Source organism: Papaver somniferum, chromosome 3 (assembly GCF_003573695.1).
Source record: "Papaver somniferum cultivar HN1 chromosome 3, ASM357369v1, whole genome shotgun sequence".
NCBI lineage: Eukaryota > Viridiplantae > Streptophyta > Magnoliopsida > Ranunculales > Papaveraceae > Papaver > Papaver somniferum.
The window spans coordinates 89,261,573-89,274,735 of record NC_039360.1 but is presented as its reverse complement, the minus strand read 5'-3'; positions in this window follow the sequence as shown (position 1 = coordinate 89,274,735).

Genomic DNA, 13,163 nt, shown 5'->3' with positions numbered 1-13,163 from the left:
TATATCCTTTAGCAACTAACCTTGCTTTCTTTCTATCCACTTCACCATTTGACTTGTATTTTGTTTTATAAACCCACTTAACACCTATGGGTTTCTTCCCTGGTGGAAGTTCTGTTAGTTCCCATGTATTATTCTTCTCAATTGACTTCAGTTCTTCATTCATAGCTTGAATCCAACCTTGTTCTTTTGATGCTTCTTCATAAGTTACAGGATCACAATCTCCAAATAGTGCAAAATTTACTACTTCATCATCAGTATCTTCATCATCTCTTGATACAATATAATCATTCAACCTAGCAGGTATGATATATTTTCTTCTTGGTCTTATATTTTCTTGTTGTGCTATTGCTTCAGTTCTTGCTTCTTCATGTTGTTCTTCAACATTGTCTTGAGCTTGCACTTCTTCCTCAACTGCAATTGGAACTGTTCTGACAGCAGCAGGTGGATCAACATTTCTTGTTGATCCAATATTATGCGGATCAACATCCCTTGTTGATCCATTGTTATGTGGATCAACATTAGTTGTTGATCCATTATTCCAGTTCCATTTTGAATCTTCATCAAAGATCACATCTCTACTTGTAAACACTTTTCCTGCTTCTGGGTTGTATAATTTATATCCTTTGGTTACTGAACTATAACCAACAAGGATACACTTCTCACTCTTGTCATCCAATTTCTTTCTCAGTTCTTTGGGTACATGTGCATATGCAATACACCCAAAAAAATTCAGATGTGTTACAATTGGTCTTACACCTCTCCAAGATTCTTCTGGTGTTATGTTGTTCAAACTATTTGTGGGACATCTATTGAGTAAATACACAGCTGTATCAACTGCATAACCCCAAAAACGTTTTGGTAAATCTTTTGTTCTTCTTATAGTTCTTGCCATCTCCATTATGGTTCTATTATTCCTCTCTGCAACTCCATTCTGTTGTGGTGTATATCTTGCAGTTAGTTGATGCTGAATGCCATGCTCTTCCATAAACTTGTCAACAACAGTATATTCTTTACCTCTATCAGTTCTCAAGATCTTGATACTCTTACCAATTTGTCTCTCAGCATAAGATTTGAAACTTCTAAAAGCTTGAAATGCATCACTCTTTTGTTTAAGCAAATAAACCCATGTTTTTCTACTAAAATCATCAATGAAAGTTATAAAATAATTATTACCTCCATGTGAAGTTACTTCAATAGGACCACACAGATCACTATGAACAATCTCCAATTGTTGATCAGCTCTTCTAGCTTTGTTGACTGGGAATGGATCTCTGTGCTGCTTGCCAAAGATGCAATTTTCACATCTTGATTCTGGTACCTCGATAAAGGGTAAGCCTGACACCATCTCCTTCTTTTCTAAAGTTTGCAAACTGTTAAAGTTTATATGTCCCATCCTTTTATGCCATAACCAAGAATCATCATGAACACTGCTAGTATAACAGCTTTCCTTTTGATACTGAATATTCAAAGGAAACAATCTATTCTTAGTCATCTGCATTCTTGTAATAAGTCTTCTAAAACGATCTCGAATTGTACAAACACCATTAAATATGTTCATAGAATAACCTCTTTCAGACAATTGACCCATACTCAAAATATTTTGATGCAAACCTGGTACATAAAACACATCCATAATATATGTTTTTGCACCATTTTTCAGAACAATTCCAATCCTTACTTTTCCCACAACTGGAATGGTAGAATTTTTTCCAAACTTCACAGTTGATCGCACTGATTCATCAAGATTATCAAACAAATCTTTTCTTCCACTCATATGATTACTGCAACCTGTATCTAGATACCACTTATGTTGAGGTTGTTCTTCAGGTGTATGACAAGCCAACAACATATTTTCAGCTTTCTTTTCTTCTTCATCTTCTTCTTGACTTTCTGCAATATTAGCTTTGAAATTTGCTTTGTAGTTATTAGCAATTGTCTTTCTAGGTTTTGGACATTCAGTAGCAATGTGTCCAAAATCTCCACAATTATAACACTGTATTTGTGATCTATCAAATGGCTTCCTATAACTTCCATTATTTGATCTCCCTATATTATTGTATCCTCCTTGAAAACCTCCAACATTAGGTTTTCCTTGATTATTTCTACAGCTAACTTGACTTTGAAGAGATTCTTCAACTTGTTTTGCAGCAACTGTCTTCTCCAACAACCTTTGTTCATAAGCTTGTAATGAACCCAACAACTCATTAAGAGTCATTGTTGCAACTGTGTTGCATTCTTCTATATCAGTAACTTTTGACTCAAATTTTTCAGGCAAGCTTCTTAAAATCTTCTCTACAACTGTTGAATCTTCTGCAATATCACCATTGGCCTTCATCTCATTGACAAGATTCACTGTTTTTGAGAAAAAATCTGATATTGTTTCAGTTGTCTCCATCTGCAGCAGTTCATATTTTCTTTTCAAAGTTTGTAACCTAACCTTCTTAACCTTGTCAGAACCTGTATAATAGCTAACCAAACCATCCCATGCTGCTTTAACTTGCTTGATATAGATAACTCTGTCCATGAGAGATTCATGAATGCCCTGATGAAATATATGTAGCTTTAGAATTATTCTTTCTGTTTTCAGTTAATTGAGTTTGCGCAGCTCCTTCAAGTACAACTCCTTCTGCTGGTTCTACATAGCCATCCTTCACAATATCCCAAACCTCTTGGAATATGAATATATGCTCCATATGCAACCTACATTGTTCAAAGTTTTTACCTTCAAACACCGGCACCTTGATTGAACTTAAACTTGTCATCTTCTTCAACTTAACTTCTCATACCCACAGTCCTAGAACCTGGTACCAGTGCTCTGATACCAGATGTAGAAAATCTGATATCAAAGACTTAATGAAAGAACACAAAACTTAACTCAAACAAACTCTCTTCAATTGATGTGTTACGACTCATGGCTCAACAGCCTATTTATATGATTAACAAACTTGACTCTCAAGTAAAAAGACTTTCCTAACATAATCAAACTCTAACAAAGAAACTTCTAGACAATTCTCACGTAAACAAACTCTTAAAACCAGTAATACTTGCAACCCAAGTAAACTTCTAAATACCGTACCATGGATCAACAACTCTTGTTGATCCATCCACTTCATGTCAACTGTCCCAGTTGATCCATACTATACTGGATCAACACACACTGTTGATCTATATAACTTCCTTCATACTGTATCAACACACATTTTTAATCCCTTCTATCTTCTTCATAGTATCTTGGTTTATTTCTCAACACTCCGCTTTCCAACTTCTGCTTTCGCTCCTTATATGTGTGATACTTTCGTTGTATCCATGTTGCAAGTAAAAATAAATTACCTTGGGATAAATTTATTCCATTATAAGATTTTTTAATAGTTGGATTAGAAGAAATAGGGGTAAATGTTCCATTGATTTTTAAGTAACAAAAACAAAAAACTAAGGCGGTTTGAAATTTAGATAAGTGAGAAAGCAAATTAGCCATGTGCAGTTTAGCACAAACTTGATTATGACGAGGAAGAGAGAGTGAAAGAGTATATGTGGAATTGGGAGTCGTAGTGCTACCATTTTCTTCTCTGTTTCAAATACACCATCTTTTTTTTTTTAGGAGTTAATGGAAGGCGTTTTTCGATGAAAAAAAGATAATACATTAACTCGATTATTGTTGTACAAGGGAAATAGTGGAAGCAATATCTACTTACTCGATCATTGTTGTACAAGGGCAATAGTGGAAGTAATATCTTCTTAAGTGCAGAAGCTTGTGCAACTTAAAAAAAATTTCAATTAAGAAAAAATCTTAATTTCCAATACAAAAAGTGATGCATTAAATGTTCCTTAACCTATATACTAGGATACAAGTTAGCAAGTTTTTACAATTACAAAGGAAATGCTCTCTATTTATAGGGATGTAATTTAGAGCATTTACAACGGAGTTAAAATGCATGCACCTATTACTACTAATGGTGGTGGTTACAAAGTAGGGGGAAGTGAAGAGGTGAATAGGGAGATGAAAGGATGATGGTGAAAATGAGTGTAAGTGTGGCATAAATCCACTGTATGATTATTCAATAACCCCCTCCCCATGGATGACGCTACACTAAATAACATTGCCTCATTAAAACCTTACTAGGAAAACCAAATGGGAAACCTATGCAAAGAAAAAGGTGTACAAAACGAATAGAATAATGATAGAGGCGCAAATGTTGTGTTGGTAAAATCTTGACAAAGAAAACCCAACAGGAAAAACCTTGACAAAGAAAGAATAGAACAACGCGATAGTCCAATAAAATACCTCATACTACGAACCTCCGCCTGATAAGTACTTCAGTTAAATATGAACCTACATTTGGGGGATACCTCCGCAAATTAGGGGATACTAACGGTTATATGAGACATAATATAGGCTAGCGGGTATTTTTATTAGTGATGAAATGACTATATCCCCTTTATCCTATAAAAAAATAAAACGGTAAAAACCCAATTCAAGTATCTCTTTTCTCCACAATTGCTGGCTCCTCTTTTTTTCAAGCTTACTGTAACCATCACGGCTACTGTAATTACCATGGCAACATGAAAGCTTAGAGATATTTACCAAATACAAATTAAGGAATGAAAGCTTGGAACGGACATTACAGTAGCAACAAACTCTTAACCAAACCAATACCTCGAGGAATGATACCTGTAAACTTATTGCTATCAATCTGAACTTGCTTTGAATAAGCATCCTTAGAAATTGAATCCGGTATTTCACCTAAAATCCTATTTTTCTCCGCTCTAATTAGCTTAGTTCTCGGTAAGGACGAAAGTTGCTTTGGAAAATCCCTACCAATGCTTTAGTCCGTGACATGGCTCCCATTAGAATAGGATAAGTGATTCCCATCATTCCATCTATTATTTGATTCATTTCATTCATTTTCTTACGGGGTCTCAGTCGGCATTGTCATCATTGAAAAGACGAGGGTACCTAAATACACCACAATCTTTTTGTTTCAACCTATAAGTCCACTACCGAAAGTGATCGTCTATGGACAGAGTCGAGATAATACAACTAATAAGTTCACACTTCGTGTGATTGTCTATGGATACAAAATCGAGACAATACGACAACAAGATAACTTGTGTGATTGACTATGGATACAAGATCGAGACAATACGACAACGAAGTATGTTACTTGATAATAGGTTCGGACTTAACCAAACTCTATAAGATCAGTATCAAGTAATGCAGAGTTAACGTTTGTGTATTTTACTTTATTATAATGAACAATTATAATGCAGAAATCAAAGTAAAATACACAGAAAGATTTTGTTAATGAGGAAACTGCAAATGCGTAAAACCCGGGACCTAGTCCAGAATTGAATACTCTTAGAATTAAGCCTCCATACAAAATCTAAAACAACTTCGTATAGTTGAGACCAAGCAACTACCTCTAGTTCTCTTAGTTTCCACAGTATCCTTACGCTTCCGACTTCGAAGGTCACACACTGGTACAATTCCTTTGGATCGTATTCCAAACAGCAAAGGAACGACGAATGTGTCTGGTAACAACTCTATTGATTCTTTTAAGATAAAGATATCTCAAGTCATATGCAAAGGCTCTTTCGTTTAATCTAATAAACTCCTTTGTCTGGTTAGATCAATCTATCCAATAACTACAATAGTAGTTAAGTATAGATTCACAATTAATCAATATAGATATCAGCGAGAAATTATAAAGTGATGCCGATCTCATGCAAATCAATCGAATAAATACGATTTTAGTTGGATCCCATCCGATCAAGTTTGTGCGCACACAAAGATATGAGAACTAATAAGAAATCTTCTTCGTCTTAAAATCTTCTTTAATCTTCAATGATAATCTGCACAACACCACTTGAATCTGTTGTGATCAATCACACAGAGCAGAGTCTGTTAACAATGGATTATCACAAGATGTCTTTAGATCTAACAACAGTTCTAAAGATCACGTCGATACTTCGATCTAGTTTGAGTGAATCTTATATCAGAAGAGAAGATTCTCAAAAATAAACAAACTAGGTGCAATCAAAGTTTCAACAATCGTTAGTCAATCAAATCAATCGAAAACTAATAACACTGCAATTATCTAGTTTCCCACTAACGATACTCGTAGAGCTTCTTGATCCTACAGAAATCTTTAAACGAGCGGTCGTAAGAGATTTCACCTAATTAGGATACTTTCCTCTCTGAATAGATGGCTCCACCAGAAACAACAAGAAATGAAATTTGCCTGGCTCTTAGGATAGTTTGCTAGAAATGCAAACTTAGGTATTTATAGACCAAGGATGTTTAGACATCAAGGAATTTCCAAAATCAAATTTTTTTCAAGATTTCCAATGAATGGAAAAATTCAGTTTTCCTAATTCCAGTAAATGGTTGTCCAATATTTCCGAAATCTCTCAATAGAAAATCTTCAATTAGTAAATGCACATAACTAATTTTTATTCTCTAGAGATATGCATTTAATTGCTGGTAATTAAAGCATATAAAACCAAAAACCTTAATTAAAAGATTCTCAATTTATTTCGGCGCATGATCTCCTTGAGTAATAAGGAATATCTTTGAACAATAAATGATAAGAGTTATTTTACGTGTTCAAAGTATGTTGACATCTCTTCACTGTAAATCCTTATTCATATTTACATGGATTTACATTCTTGGAATCGGTTATACCACACTTCCAAACAAGTTTAGAATTGGTTGACCTGTATTTCAAGATAACTATGTGATTGATCAAATATCAAATCACATACATGGGTTCAATCGGTTCTACCAATCACTAGGATCAGTTATACCTTAATATGGAAATACTTGTGATCGGTCACACAAGTTACCAAGACCGGTTACATCAGTTACCAGTATCGGTTCCATATTTCCATGGTATTGCTTGTGATCGGTCACACCAGTTACCAGGACTGGTTACCAATTACAAGGATCGATTACACAACACCATGTGATCGTTCACACCAATTACTAGGATCGGTCACACCAATTTCAAATATAGATCATACCATCTCATGGTGATTACTTAGGACCGGTTACACCAATTAATAAAAACCAGTCATATCAAATCATAAGTCAGACATTGTGATTAGTTATACCAAAATACATAACATAGTTAGGATCAGTTTTACCATCTCACACATATTGGTCATCCAAAGATTTGCAATGAGTAGCCGGACCAATAAGCCTAATGATTTCCCTTTCCATTCACGAAATGAGTTCATGAATGTACTTCCTTTAAACGAATGTAAAACTTTGTTTCCTAGGATGAAATCTTCACCATAACCCATTCATATAATCATAATAGTATATACAAGATTATGTCAATGTCATATCCATGAAGTTCAAAAGATAAGCGTTATACTTCGTAGTTTAAAACTATTATCATACAATTATGACCATGTCACATCACTAGAGTATTATATAATATGTACAGTATATACTGCTTCGCTGTTATGTTTTCAATACAGCACGACTTGAAATATACGTTAGGAATGAAACTGTTCAAGTCAATATTACTAACCTCAAGTGGAAGGATGATATCGTCGTTGTAGTTTGCTACTTCTTCACTTTCTTCAGGTCTTCGGAGTAATACTTGTATGTCTCAACATTCCTAGACTTTCTAGTCTAACCTAAACGAAGTTGACTCTAGTATATAATCAAGCGACTTTAGATGAGTTTTGACACACTAAAATATGACAACCAAACTTGACATACCAACACTTGGTGAGTTCAACCGAGCTATGCTCTAACAATTATGATGAACTCAATGTTGACTCAATATTCAAAGTGTATATTGGTAATTACCAATATTAATTGGATAAGGGGTTCTTCATATTACTTCATAATATTATTATTTTTTTCTTTTTGGAGTATCCCCCAGTTTGTGGGAGTATCCCCTAATTATGCCTTCTAAATATTGGCTTGCAAATCTTTGAGTCGAGACTTTCCAATTCCGATGAACGAATATTCGTTCTTTCGTGAAGAAAATTGCTAGTTGATGAAATCTTCTTTTGTGTTAGTCTTCTAATAGTAGTGTTTTTGAGTCTCATGCTTCTTTAAATGCATTAAGGACTTGTATCTTGGATTGCTAGCTTCTCAGAGATGATTTGCAGAAGTAGTTGATGTAATTTCTTCAACAAAGTTCCAAGATATGCATATTATCATAGGTGAAAAAACCTGTATTTGTGACTAAACCTTATGTGGTTCAGAAGGACAACCAAATTTCTAGGAGATGGTTATATGGTGGGAATCCACCAAATAATCAAAATTGATACAACTCCCCCTTGGATGACCATCATGTTGAATTAAATTGCCTCACCAAATCCTTGTCATTAAAAACGAACACGGGAAAAAAATATATGGATGAACCAAAAAGAGCACAATATCAACATTTTAAATAAAATTTAACTTCAACAAGATGTTGCCTCGTTAAAAACTTGTCAAGAAAAACCACATGTGAAAAAACCTTTTTTATTCCTTTTTACTGTCAAGACACAGAGTAAATAAACTTCTAGAGCATAATACGGTGAAAAATCACGTAAAATCTCAAGCCTTCTCAAGTCATAGTAGTCAGAACTCAAATCTAGAGTCTAGGACAAAGTTACGAGCCACTCAAAGCACTAGCAAACACTCATTCCATGATTAAAGTATATACTGTCACCAAGTACTCGTGTAGTAAGAAAACGATGATGACCAACAAGGAAAGCGAGGATTATGGTAGATGTATAGGAACCCACTAGTCAACATCAACCGACAGCGGAGAGAGTAGCGAGAATAAAGCTAGACGTCATTCTTATAAGAGTAGATACATTGATAGAATTCGTCAAGCCATGTAGGAAATCCTTCATCACCAATATAACTTCCACCATACGAGTCTTAATTGAAGCCATCTCATATGCGCCGATATCAACACCACATTAATGCCCCAGAGCATACACAAAACATTTATGTGAAGCAACCAATATAGGGGTACTCCTGGACAGAATCGCTGAAGCCTGGAGGCGTATCATCAACGAAGGAGGGGGTACCAATTACGAATCTGCAAAATAATTATATACCAACCTCACGGCTGAAGAACTCAACACACGACGAACCATCAACATGGAACTGATTTTGTACAAGAATGGCTACCCATCATATCACCCGCAAGTGGTGGAAGAACGGTGATCTACCTACAATACTGAAATACATATAGTTCTTATGAATGTACATGCCACTAGAAAATAAACAAGAAAAAGTGATAACTGTGAAGGAGTACATCCTAAAAGTAAGTTATAGAATTTCGGATAGAACAACAGTCAGATTTATGACAGTGTTGTTGGAGAAGCAACACAAGTCAATCTCGGGCCCCTTTAATGTCCTACTGAATTACTTGTTCCAAGAACTAATCAAGACATGAAAGATTTTGTACTCGACGTATACCCTAAAGTTCACAAATTCCGGATATCCCATTTTGCTCATTTCATATACCAGAGCTATATATAAAACGGAAGATTGTCTACATTAGAGGAACTTCATACAGAAATAGATAAACAACGGAGATCTACAACATTACATAAAGACAAAGGAAACGCAATAGATGATCGAACCTATATTCAATGAAGAATAACGGAGAGGCGTAGTAGCAGAGTTGTACCATAACTCAAAAGATATCAGAAGCACCAAAAGCACGAAAGTGAAATAACGAATAAATCCAGTCATAAGAACACGACCACTTTTTTTTTTTTGTAGGAAACCACTCTAAGCTCATGGATTTACCGCACTTTGAACCATTGGTTATAACCTTTTTTTTTGAAAGTTACCATTGATTATAACCTTAAGCCACACGTTCCAACTGAATCTAAATCCAACCACACAATTCAGTTTTGATAGTGATTCAATGTCTACTAAACTTATTTACGCACAGATCCAGTTCTTGCCTCAATTAGCCAACGACCATACTGATTGAGATTTTTCTCTCTCTTGCCTTAGTTGCGTTGTTCGCCATATAGGTATCGTATAGGTCCTCACGGATACAAAAGACAGTATCGGTGATACTTGCCTATACTAAGAATTTATATCCACTTAAGGTATTATCGTCATCTATCATATAGATTTGCATATATCGGATGTTTAAATACTCTTAAGTACAATAAATAAGTTAAGTAGAAGTGATTGAACCATTGAATTTGAAAAATATTGTAGTTCAAATATATTATATTACATTAGATACGACTGAGCATATTTCAATATCTCCTCTGATAATAAAAAATTATGTGAAACAATATTAAAGTTTGAGTTAACTTCTTGAAAATTTAAATAACTAGTAAATGATTGATTGACTTTGCTCTTCTAGATAATATCCCATTTGTATGGAATATGTGTAACGAGATACCCGATAACTAATAGATTATTGGCTTTGCTCTTCACATATTAGAAATATACAAGTGCCAGAAATATTAGTAGAGGTGCAAGAATTTTGTTTATTTCCAAATGTTTCGTGTTTCTGACATTAGAAATCAATTTTTTTCATTCATATTAGTATACAAATTTAACTATACCTTTATCGCGCGGTATCATACCGATTGATACAGATCGATACAGTACAAGTACGATATGTATCAACAGATTTCTAGAAATACGGATAAACTTAGGATTTTGGATTAGTGTCAACCAATACAGATATGATACGACAAAAATATAATCCCAAATCGATAGATACGGCAAACCATGCTTAGCTTATGTTGGGCTTTCAACCAAAAAAATAACACCAAATACTTGCTCTTAAAATAACACATCACTAGAGGCGGGAACCAGAATTGGTAGGGCGGGCCGCGGGCCTTTAGCAATTGTGCATGAAAAATAGGATTAGGAGTAACCGAATAAGATAAGTGAAAACTACTACCACACCCATTTTTCAGATTTCTTACACTAAGAAACCCACGCCCAGAAAAGTTCAGGCGCGCACCCATTATCTCAGAAAAAATTTCTCACAAACCCATATTTATTAAAATTAGGTTATTCCTTCTTCCACGCCCAGAAAAGTTCTGTGATTTCCTTCTCGAGGAGTATTGTTTCTACGATGTAGTTTTGGTTTTTCGAGTAAACATTACTTCGTGATTATTTCCTTGCTACTTCCTACGCCGGGACTACTTTGTTCTTCTACGAATGGTAATGGAGATTTGAGATTAAATTCATTCATTCGATGTTATGCCACTGCAAAATCTCTTCGCTGGAACTAATTGATTTCTTTTTCTACTTTGTCAGATGTTGGGGGATCAATTCCAAGCCTTCCTCTTTCGGCTGCAAGGATTTCTTCTTTTGGGTATATTTGCAAAACCCTAAATGAAATCGAGATTTTGAAATTAAACTGATTTGTGGTGGAAGTAACAATGAGGAGTTGATTAGTGTTCCTTGCATATCTTCTCTGATAACCCCTAACAGCTCTGTGGAGACTAAAGCAAGAGCACCTATTGGGTTTTCCACTTTTCTGCCAAATAGTTGATTAATATCTCCTTATTACATCTGAAATTGAGGCAGACGAAATCGAGAAAGAAATGGGAAGAGAGAGCTGCCGATGAAGATGTGAAGTTGTTTCTATCAGAGAACATCAATAAGAGTTGGTTCGTTTTGAGATGAAGAAGAAAACACCTGATTCTGATGCCGCTGAAGCTAGGGTTTGGTGTTCTTGAGAGAATCAGATAGAGATGAATGTTAAGTTCCAGAGACTAGAGAAATGTGGTATGTGCTTGAAGGGTTCAGATCGAGAATTGGACATGGATTTGATGCAGAAACGAAGAATTGGGGTTAGGGTCTAGTCGATTAAACAAAGAAGAAGACTTGCTGCTGAAATACGATGATTATGCACTGTACAATGATTTGGGAACCGACCGTCCCATTCTCGGAAATTCAACTGAGTTACCTTACCCTCCGCGAGGAAGGACGGGGCGAAAACCAGATAAAAAAGGTTTCATAATTTATACTGCTTAAACTTTTTTTCCTATGTCGATTCTAAGATTTACCAATTTTTACCTTTTCTTTTCTTTGATCATATTTTTTTTAATACAAATTCATTGATTTACTTGTAGATCCAAATTACGAAACTCGCTTGTTTATATTGAACCTGAACATATACATTCCAAGAGATGAAAAATTTAGTCAGTTGAAGTTCTCAGACTTTCTAGCTTATGCGGTGAAAGCACTGGGTCATGTCGTTCGTCCAGAAATTAAAGCAATATTTGACAAAACACCTAATGAATTCGATAGCTTCGACGACGTGCTGCATCTTTACGAAGGATACCAGGGACAGGAAGTTAATCAAACTGGAGATTCCCATTTGTTGACATCAAATTGGAGCCTCAACTTAGAGTTTGTTAAAGAACTCTTTCGTTCTGACGGCGAAAACCCCCTCAAATTCCCATTTCTTCTTCATTACTAATTATGTGGTTATTATAATTATACATGCAGCTGATAGCTTCATGGAAAAACTTGTTGCAAGGAGATAAGTTGTTTGATTGCATAACATGTCAAGATCAGATTTGGTTTTTAGTCTGTTGGGTGTTGTTTTAAGTTGTTATGCAGCTATGAAAATGGATGCATAACCTGTTATGCATCTACAAAATTTGTTGCATAACTTGTTATGCAGTCTAGAAAACGGTTGCATAGCACGCTATGCATCAACTTTTTCGTCACTATTGAAACCAACAAAACAAAGACTGCACAACTTGTCATACACCTACAATAATATCTGCATAACATGTTATGCAGTCGTGAAAATTGATGCATAACCTGTTATGCATCCGAAAATATGGCTGCATAATGCATTATGCATCGAGAAATTTGTTGCACAATCTTTTATGCATCGAGAAAATAGATGCATAACCTGTTATGCATTCGAAAATATGTTTGCATAATGCATTATGCATCAATTTTTTATATACGCACTAAAATCAACCAAAACAATGGCTACATAACTTGTTATAGATGCATAACTTTGTTATGCAGATGCATAATTTGTTATGCAGTCGATAAAATGGTTGCATAATTCGTTATGCGTCTGCAGAATGTGTTATGCATCTTTTTTGGTGGCTGCATAATAGTTATGTAGTCAGTTTTCGAAATTTTGCCTAAAATGGTGATCACCTCCGATTTTTTCGTGAAAAACAAAAAT